The 9,864-nt window shown below is 39.2% G+C and overlaps 1 pseudogene; it reads left to right on the top strand.

The window, feature by feature from the left end:
- The first annotated feature begins 6,205 nt into the window (after window positions 1–6,205).
- LOC140616880 (histone acetyltransferase KAT7 pseudogene) lies at window positions 6,206–7,964 on the top strand (annotated as a pseudogene).
- The last annotated feature ends 1,900 nt before the right edge of the window (window positions 7,965–9,864 follow it).

Raw genomic sequence — 9,864 nt, 5'->3', positions numbered from 1 at the left:
CTAAAAAGTTACTTCTGTTCCACAAATCACTATTTTTCCAATTTCTCTTCCCAATATCCTCTTAATTTCTAGTAGATTTTAGCATGAAATATTATAATAGAGGATTAGGATGATTTAAAAAAGTTAGCCAGGAAAAAAGATGGACTCAAAAGAAGCACTATTTATCCAGAATAGAAAAAAAAATTTAATTGAAGTATAATTGACATATAACATATTCACTTCAAATGTACAATGATTGACATTTGTATACATTGCAAAATGGTCCCCATAATCAATCTAGTTACCATCTGTTAAATTACAAAGCTATAAAAAATTCTTTTCTCAAGATGAGAACTTTTAAGATTTACTTTCTTAGCAACTTTCAAATTTGCAATACAATATTATTGACTATAGTCACCATGCTGAGCATTACATCCCTATGACTTATTTTATAACTGGAAGTTCGTGCCTCTTGATCCCCTTTACTAATATCACCCATGTGCCCACTCCATACTTTTCTGGCAACCAAACTATTCTCCATGAGTTTTGTTTTGCTTTAATTGTTCACTTGTTTTGTTTTGTAGATTCTAAGTGAAATCGTACAGTATTTGGCTTTCTCTGACTTATTTCACTTAGCATAATACTCATAAAAGTATTCCTGTGGACTCATAAAGTCCATTCATGTTGTTGCAAATGGCAAGACTTCATTCTTTTGTTTAATGGTGAAGTAGTACCACGTCTTGATATACACACACATATACATATATATATATATATATGTAATGGGATACTACTACATTCATTCACTGATAGATTGTTTCCATAAGTCAACTATTATAAATAATGCTGCAATGAACATAGAGGTGCATATGTCTTTTCAAATTAGTCTTTTCATTTCCTTCAGATAAATAATACCCAAAAGTGGAATTGCTGGATTGTATGGTAGTTCATCTATAATTTTTTTGAAAAACTCCCTTGCTGTTTTCTATAGTGGCTGCACCAATTCACATTCCCACCAACAGTGTATGAGGATTCCCTTTTCTCCACAACCTTGCCAACATTTGCTATTTCTCATCCTTTTAAAAATAACCATTCTGACAGAAGTGAAGCGATATCTTATTGTGGTTTTCACTGGCATTTCCCTGATGATGAGTGATGCTGAGCATCTTTTTATGTTGCCTGATGGTTATCTGCATGTCTTCATTGGGAAAATGTCTACTCAGGTCCTCTGTCCATTTTTTAATCTGAATGTTGGTTTGGTTTTTGTTGTTGTTGTTTTTATTGAGCCATATGAGTTCTTTATTTATTTTGGATATTAACTTATTGGATACATGATTTGCAAATATTTGCAAATATCTTCTCCCATTCAGTAGGTTGCCTTTTATTTTGTTGATGATTCCTTCATTATGTAGAAGCTTTTTAGTTTGATGTAGTTCCATTTGTTTAATTTTGTTTTTCTTTTATTTTTGTTTTTATTGCCATTGCTTTTAGAGTTAAATCCAAAAAAAATATATCACCAAGAGCAATATCAAGGAGCTCACCACCTATGTATTCTTCAGGAATTTTATGCTTTCTGGTCTTAGATTCAAGTCTTTAATCCATTTTGGATTAATTTTTGTGTACAGTGTAAGATAGCGGTCCAGTTTCATTCTTTTGCAAGTGACTGTCCAATTCGCTTAGCACCATTTATTGAAGATATTCCTTTACCTGCTGTATATTCTTGCTTCCTTTGTCATAAATTAACCATATGGATGTGGGTTTATTGCTGCACTCTCTATTCTGTTCCACTGATCTATGTGTACATTTTTATGCCAGTAGTATACCATTTTGAATACTATAACCTTGTAATATATTGTGAAATCAGGGAGCATGAAGCCTTCAGCTTTGTTTTTTCTCAAGATTTTTTTGGCTCTTTGGGATCTTTTTTGGCTACATATAAATTTTAGGGTTTTTTTTTTAATTTATGTAAAGAATGCCATTGGAATTTTGATAAGGATTGCACTGAATCTGTTCATTGCTTTGGGTGACATGAACATTTTTACAATATTTCCAATTCACAAACATAGAATATATGTATTGTGCTGCTTTGGGATGGAATGTTTTATATATATCTATAATTCCATTTGATCTTCTATTGTAAGTCTTTTGGCAGCAAATTCTCTTAGTTTTCTATCATATGAGGAATTGATTTCCTCCTCAGAACCAAAGGATAATTTCACTGGATACAGCATCGTGGATTGATAGTTCTTTCCCTTTAATACTTTAAAAGTATTCTACACTCCCTCCAGTCTTCATGGTTTCTTTTTTTTTTTAATTTTTTTTTATTTATTATTTATGATAGTCACAGAGAGAGAGAGGCAGAGACATAGGCAGAGGGAGAAGCAGGCTCCATGCACCGGGAGCCCGATGTGGGATTCGATCCCAGGTCTCCAGGATCGCGCCCTGGGCCAAAGGCAGGCGCCAAACCGCTGCGCCACCCAGGGATCCCTCTTCATGGTTTCTAATGATACTTTCACTGATATTCAGATTGTTTCCCCCCTATAAGTAACATATTGTTTCTCCCTCACTGCTTTCAAGAATTTTCCTTTGTCTTTAGTTATCAGAAATTTGATAATAATGTTTCCTGGTGTATATTTCCTTATGTATATATCCTGTTTGGGGTTTACTCAGCTTTTTTAACCTGTAGGTTTATGTCTTTTGCCAACCGTGAAAAGTTTTCAGATCTCATTTCTTTGAATATATTTTCAACCCCACCCTATTTCTCCTTTCTTCCTGGAACTCAGATTACAAAAACATTAGATTATTTGTTCTGATCCTTCATGTCCTTGAGACTCTTCATTTTTTTTTTCAATTAATTTATCTTGTGTGCTTCAGATGGTATGATTTCCAGTGATTCACATTCAAGAGCACTGACTCTTGTCTCTATCACTTTCTTTATTTTTTTTTTTTGTTACTTTCTTTATTTACGCTATTGTTTAAACCTGTAATTTTTAAACTTCAGATTTGGATTTTTCAGTTCTAAAATTTATATTTCATTCTTTTGCATAGGTTCTATTTCTCTACTGAGAAAATATTTTCTTTCCATGTATTTGGAAAGTGGCACTTTTACCTCATAGAGGATAGCTGTAACAGCTGTTCCTTGCTCTTTGTTTAAACATTTCTATATCTAAGTTATTTGAGAATTGGCTTCACCCCTTAAAAATTGCTTAAATTTTTAATATGCAGAGATTTTCTCTCTTTCTAATAGCCAAAAGGTTTTATAAGGAAAATTTTGGACATCAGAGAATAGAGGCACTCACACTAAATCTTGGTCTACCCACTGGTAGCAGATGGGAGAGGAGTTTGTCCCACTAACACGTTTTCCTTCTTGCAATTTTCCCCTGGATGATTCTCTCTGGCACTTATGAGACAAAAGTATAAGTTTTTAACATCATACTATATATATATATATATTACTGCCCATCAGTATATATATATATATATATATATATATATATATATACATATATATATATATATATATATAGGTGTAAAAATAACAAAAAATAAGTGCATTGAGTAGTCCCAAAAGGTCCTACTCAACAAACTTTTTTTTATGCAATGTTTGTTCAAACCTTATCAGTTGAACTCAGTCCATTCTTCTTTTCCCCTATAAGAACAGCAGAGTTAAAATATCTGCTTATTAAGGACTATGATACGAGATTCTGATATCTTCTGGCTACAGATCTGTGGAATGCCTGAGAATGAGGCTAGGGTGAAAAGAATGGCTAGAGCATCTACGGATGCTCTTTATCCTCTTGTCCCCATGTTTGCCTCCTTTCCAGTGCATCTTCCAGTTCTGTGTATCTGTGAGCTCAAGATTTCTCTTTTTCTGTCACTTCACTGTGGCTCCATCCTATATTCCTTAATGCCAGTGTTTATTCCTGTGCCCAGCACTTTTCCTTTTACCCCACCCCCATCCCAGGACCAAGTAGAATGGTGACTTGAACCCTTATGTTCAACAGAGCTATGGAAGTTTGCATTCTTAACCCCCTTGCTATCTTGAAACATATTTGGATGGGTTCATAGGGACTTTAGGGAAGAGAAATCTCAACTTCAACCCAAATTCTTAAAGAAGCCGAGGTCAGAGTAGAGGGGAAAAAGGGATCAGAGAGATGCAGGTAAAATATCTCTGTGCCAGTAGCAAAGTACATTTACTTTCAAATTCAAGCAGTGGCTGCTCATGGCTCAACTGAATAAATACCCAATGTGTATGGTCTGCCCAAAGATCTGTATCAGCTTGAGGGAATCCTTAATCCTCTATCTGTAGCAGAGAGCAGAAACTAAAAGTGCTATTTGGGTGGGATGCTTGTTTCAATCCTACCATCTTGCTCAGCTTTTAACCACTTCTCAATCCTACTCCTTAATAAGCAACAAAATAGAAGACCCTTTACTGACTAAATTACTATGCAGTTTGATCAACATGACACCTACCAATTCCTATGGACTTCCTCAAATACTATTAATCAATCAGCAGAACCCACAACCTCTCTGGAAGGCCATTGCTCCAACTTTAGTGCCAAAATTATTGTAAGCTAATAAATTAGCCTACCACTTGTGGTACAGGAGACATTAGACTATTTATTATTCAGAAAAGCAGCAGCAGCAGCCAGAGGAACATCATAGCACTGATCCCCCAAGCTTCAATCCCCTCAGGGAGGTAAGATGACAGCCAAATGGCACGTGTGCATGCAGTGAGGTACAACACCAGAGGAATCCTGAAATCAGGAAATTCTGATCTTATAAACTCTGCTTACTGTGGGTGACCTATCTATCTTCCCTTCTAGGGAAAGAAAGAAACTTTATCTTGAATGGAATGTAAGCAAATTTCTCTGGGGAGAAAAGGAAGCTCTATCTTTAAACAAATCTGCCCTCTGACCAAGAAGGATACACCATTTTAAAATTCCAAGTCTTTGTGCCAGTTCCAGGTCTAGACTGAGGTGAGAGAGGCACCTAGGGGAAAAAAACTTAAGAAGGTATTTAATCAAGTGCTAAGCATAGACTTGAAGGACCCTGAGTCCAAGCATCTTGTTAAATCTTGCCCCCTAGTTGCATTGCATACCTACCTATAGCCCTGTTTGCTAATCAAGCATACTCTTTACTCAGAAAGGAAGACTAAGGCTATGCAGAAATGCAATAAGTCCAGGGAGATTTTCTCCCAACACCTGTCACCAAGATTAAGTTTACATAAGATGCTCAAGATTGGGGAGTCTATTGAATTGCAACATCTATCATGGTCTGTTACAGTGACATTAAATTACCTATCCTCTAATCATTCATACAGTCAATCCAGGGTTGACTCTATCCATAATATTGCTAGTGCTGAGGAAGGAATATTAAATTTGTTACTTGGAGAGAGGGTGAGGCAGTTGCCCGTTTCAAAATAATTCTGCTTAACTTCTGCTTCCTACATTGCATTGTCAGTCATTATTCTGCTTGGAAGAGACTGCTCACAAAATGTGCAGCTATTGGAGGCATTGCGCATCAGCTGTCAACTGAGTCTTTTTTCCATTTAGTATCTAGAGTTAAAGATTATTTATTCTGAGCATCCTTGCTAACAAGAATTTGTCAAGATTCTACAGGTTTCTCCATAGCTCTTTCTTCAAGATTTCAAGGTCACTTTACCACTGCTAGGAACTACGTGTATGACCTTTTGGGCAATTAGTGGTCATGAGTGAGTTGCCTTGAAGATCAACATAAAATCCTCCCAGATATTTTATAAAATGCTCTGAGGAAGCATGGGAAGACTTTTAGTAACTGAGATAAGTTCCTTCCCTTCCAATAGTCTAGTTTCTGTCTGTAAATGTCTAGTTTTTAACACTGTTGCTATTTACAGATAGGGAATAGTATTTTCAGCTAACATTCCTTCTTCTTGGCATCATCCAATTATCATCCAATTATCCAAGATCTCAAGTCTAAATCTATTTCCTCCCAACCTTGTTAAGAGTGCTGTAAATCTTTAGCTACTTTATAGCACAGATGTTTAAGTTTCCATCCCAGCATCAAATTCTTTTTTTTTTTTCATTCCTCTCTCTTTCTCTCTCTCTCTCTCATGCCAAAAAGTCCTTTGTGATTATGATTTGTGGGTCTTAAAGGCAATCTGGCCACTGCCATCAATCTATGTTAAAATACAAGATTGAAATGTCAAAACAGTTTTTCTGGTGCCAGCATACTTGTCATGACTACCATGGAACACAGACAGACCTATGGGAACACTCGGGAACCGCTCTTGGAAAACCTGACTAGCGAGTATGACTTGGATCTTTTCCAAAGAGCACAAGCTCGGGCTTCAGCGGATTTGGAGAAGTTAAGGCTGCAAGGCCAAATCACTGAGGGGAGCAACATGATTAAAACAATTGCTTTTGGTCGTTATGAGCTCGACACTTGGTACCATTCTCCTTATCCCGAAGAATATGCACGACTGGGACGGCTCTACATGTGCGAATTCTGTTTAAAATACATGAAGAGCCAAACAATACTTTGCCGACACATGGCTAAATGTGTGTGGAAACACCCACCTGGCGATGAGATCTATCGCAAAGGCTCCATCTCCGTGTTTGAAGTGGATGGCAAGAGAAACAAGATCTACTGCCAAAACCTGTGCCTGTTGGCCAAGCTTTTTCTGGACCACAAGACATTATATTATGATGTGGAACCCTTCCTGTTTTATGTTATGACTGAAGCGGACAATACCGGCTGTCACTTGATTGGGTATTTTTCCAAGGAAAATAATTCATTCCTCAACTACAATGTGTCATGTATCGTCACCATGCTTCAGACATGAGACAGGGCTATGGCAAGATGCTCATCGATTTCAGTTACTTGCTTTCCAAAGTGGAAGAAAAAGTTGGCTCCCCGGAGTGTCCCCTCTCTGACCTGGGGCTCATAAGCTATTGCAGTTACTGGAAAGAAGTGCTTCTCCGTTACCTGCATAATTTCCAAGGCAAAGAGATTTCTATCAAAGAAATTAGCCAGGAGACAGCTGTGAATCCTGTGGACGTTGTCAGTACTCTGCAAGCCCTTCAGATGCTCAAGTACTGGAAAGGAAAACATCTAGTTCTAAAGAGACAGGACCTGATTGATGAGTGGATAGCCAAAGAGGCCAAAAGATCTAACTCCAATAAAACCATGGATCCAAGCTGTTTAAAATGGACCCCTCCCAAGGGCACTTAAAGTGACCTGTTACTCTGAGCCAGTGAACCCCAGCAGTAGGAATCCGTACCCTAGGGATCTGTCATTTCTGTTGCTCTTTTGATTGGCAAGTACAGTATCCTTTGGGAAGGCCGTCCCCCTCAGGACTGTCCTGGCTCCGACCCTCATGTACACTGCAGACGCTGGTTCTGAGGAACTGTTGTTTCGGCCTCAGTGAGGTTGCCTGGATGGGATCGCTGTTTAGACTTGAGTGCAAATCCCTCGTAGCACTGACCCAAGGTGTTCTGTTTGGTACTGTACCTGTCCAGTCACTGGTTCTCCTCATGTCCTCTAGCCCCATGAGGTTGTGTTGTGTCTTCTAAACTTTGTACCAGTGCTTCTTGCTGCCCGGATACCAGACTTCAAACCATGGTTGCCACCACCAGGACCCTTCCAATTACTCCTTACATGCGGTTTTTTGGAAGAGCAGGGAAGAGGTAACATTTCTGAGTGTGTGTACTAGGAGGGGTCCATGCCCTTTGGATTTTATCTCACTTGAAATTTTTTCTGCCATTTTTATTGAAAGGCCGGTTTTTGATCCGTGTCAAGCTGACAAGAGACCAATATTTTTTAAAACTCTCCCAGGGATTCGTCTTGGTAACTGCACATAACTTATCAGAATGAAATGGAGAGAATTGACAGGTGGTGATTCTGTAATTTGATTTGAGTTCACCTGTGCGCCTCGTGTGTCAGTGGAAGGAAACCAGTCCTCTTTGCCTCACCAGAAAGTGCCCAGCCCTAAATGTTTTCCTCTCTCGTAAGCCCTTGCTCCTTTTTACATTGGCAGGGGCTAAACAGTGTCCGGTTATCCCTTTCATGTTGCATGCTAACCAGTTCATCAGACTCAGAAACCTCCTCCTCCCCCCCCCCCCCCCCCCCCGCCCCGGCCCCGTACCTACCGGTCTGATCTGACACACCTGTACTTTTGCATTGATTTTTGCCTAAACCTCCTTGGAGAATTAGGAAATGAGTGCACGTGACTTCCAGATCTCCTCCAAGCCCATGACTCAGCAAGGCAGAGTGCCACCCCCTCCCAGTGTTTGCTTCTCTGACAGTGCCTCGCCCTCCCTCTTGAACTGAAGTGCTCCTGCCCTTCCAAGAACTCCTCCTCCATTTCCTTTTTGGGATTTGCCACCATTCCCCCTGTTCTCTGCTCTCCTATTTTTGGTTTCAAGCAAAGGAAGAAATGCTCCCTCTAATTTCTCTCCAGCCCATTTTAACCTGCTATCTTGGGACGGCTTTTGATTATGACATGCCACCCTTCCCAACTTGGTCTCCTCCAACACTGCTGTCTTCGTGTGGAGCCCTTCCCACAATCCCGACTCTGGTCATTTGTGCCTTTCTCTTGTCATCTCTGTACACTACTTATACTCACTGTGGGTTGGGGGGAGCTAATTTTAAGCATGTTCAGTGGCAGCTCCCTGCCAGTTTCAATGTCACTGTTAAAGTTTATCCAAAAGCAACTTCACTGGGGGTTTTCTTAAGGGGTAAAGGTCTTTTACCGAAGCTAACCCTTCCCCACATGTGGTAGAATGGGCTGTTCTATATCTACTCCTCAATAAAGCATGTTCTCTGCTCAAAAAAAAAAAAAATGAAATGTCAAAACAGACTCATGCAAATCAAATAAATATCTCATCCCTTGCCAACATTTTCTAGTGACTAAAAGAAGACAAATAAGGGATGCCTGGGTGGCTCAGTGGGTTAAGCGTCCAACTCTTGATTTTGGCTTAGGTCATGATCTCAAGGTCATGAGATTGAGCCCTGTGTCTGACCCCCCATCAGGCTGAGCATGGAGTCTGCTTCAGATTCTCTCTCTCCCCCTCCCTCTGCCCCTCCTCATCTCCTCATTCTTACTCCTTCTAAAAAACAAAAACAAACCAAAGAAAAAGCAAAACAAAACAAAACAAAACAGGCAAACACAGATGTAGTATTTCTTGCTGGAGGACCCTAAATCTATCAAAAGTAGCTTTTTAAAAAGTTTCTCTTTCTCTCACACTAACTGGAGGCCATCATGGTAGTTCATCAATCAGCAATCACTGAGGAACAGCCCAAATCCTTCCTATCTCATAGTAAGGCCTGGTTAGGAGCAAGTGTGAGCCAAGGCTGGGTGTGCAAAGGGTCGCCAGGGGGTCTGGTGATGGTAAGTCAGGCAGTGCAGAGATGAGGAAGTCAGTATGTGGACAGTGTTATATGGAGTATTTATTTCAGCTTTTCAATTGTAACATTGTTACTGACTCTGGGCTTTTTACTCATATATCTTTCTAAAACAAGATTTCTTGGCCTTGGCATTCTTGACATTTTCTGCCAGATATCTCTTTGCTATAGGGGCAATTGTGTTCATGCTAGAATCTTTACCAGCATACCTGGCCCTGTACAGTTACCAGATAAAATACCAGTTGTTAAATTAAATTTGGATTTCAGATAAGCAACCAATAATTGGCATTGTATATCTAATTATCAAGTTTTTCTAGGTCTAAAACTGGTCCTCTGTGTATTTATACCAACCTATTCCAAGAGATACTAACATAATGATTTTTTTTAAATCTGATTTGAGGGGCTCCCAGGTGGCTCAGTTGATTAAGTGTATGCCTTGGCTCAAGGTCATGATCTCAGGGTCCTGTGATTGAGCCCCACTTTGGACTCTCTACTCATTGA

The sequence above is a fragment of the Canis lupus genome, chromosome 25 (assembly GCF_048164855.1).
Source record: "Canis lupus baileyi chromosome 25, mCanLup2.hap1, whole genome shotgun sequence".
Classification (NCBI taxonomy): domain Eukaryota; kingdom Metazoa; phylum Chordata; class Mammalia; order Carnivora; family Canidae; genus Canis; species Canis lupus.
Note: the sequence above shows the minus strand (reverse complement) of the source record. Positions and strands in the feature narration are given on the sequence as shown.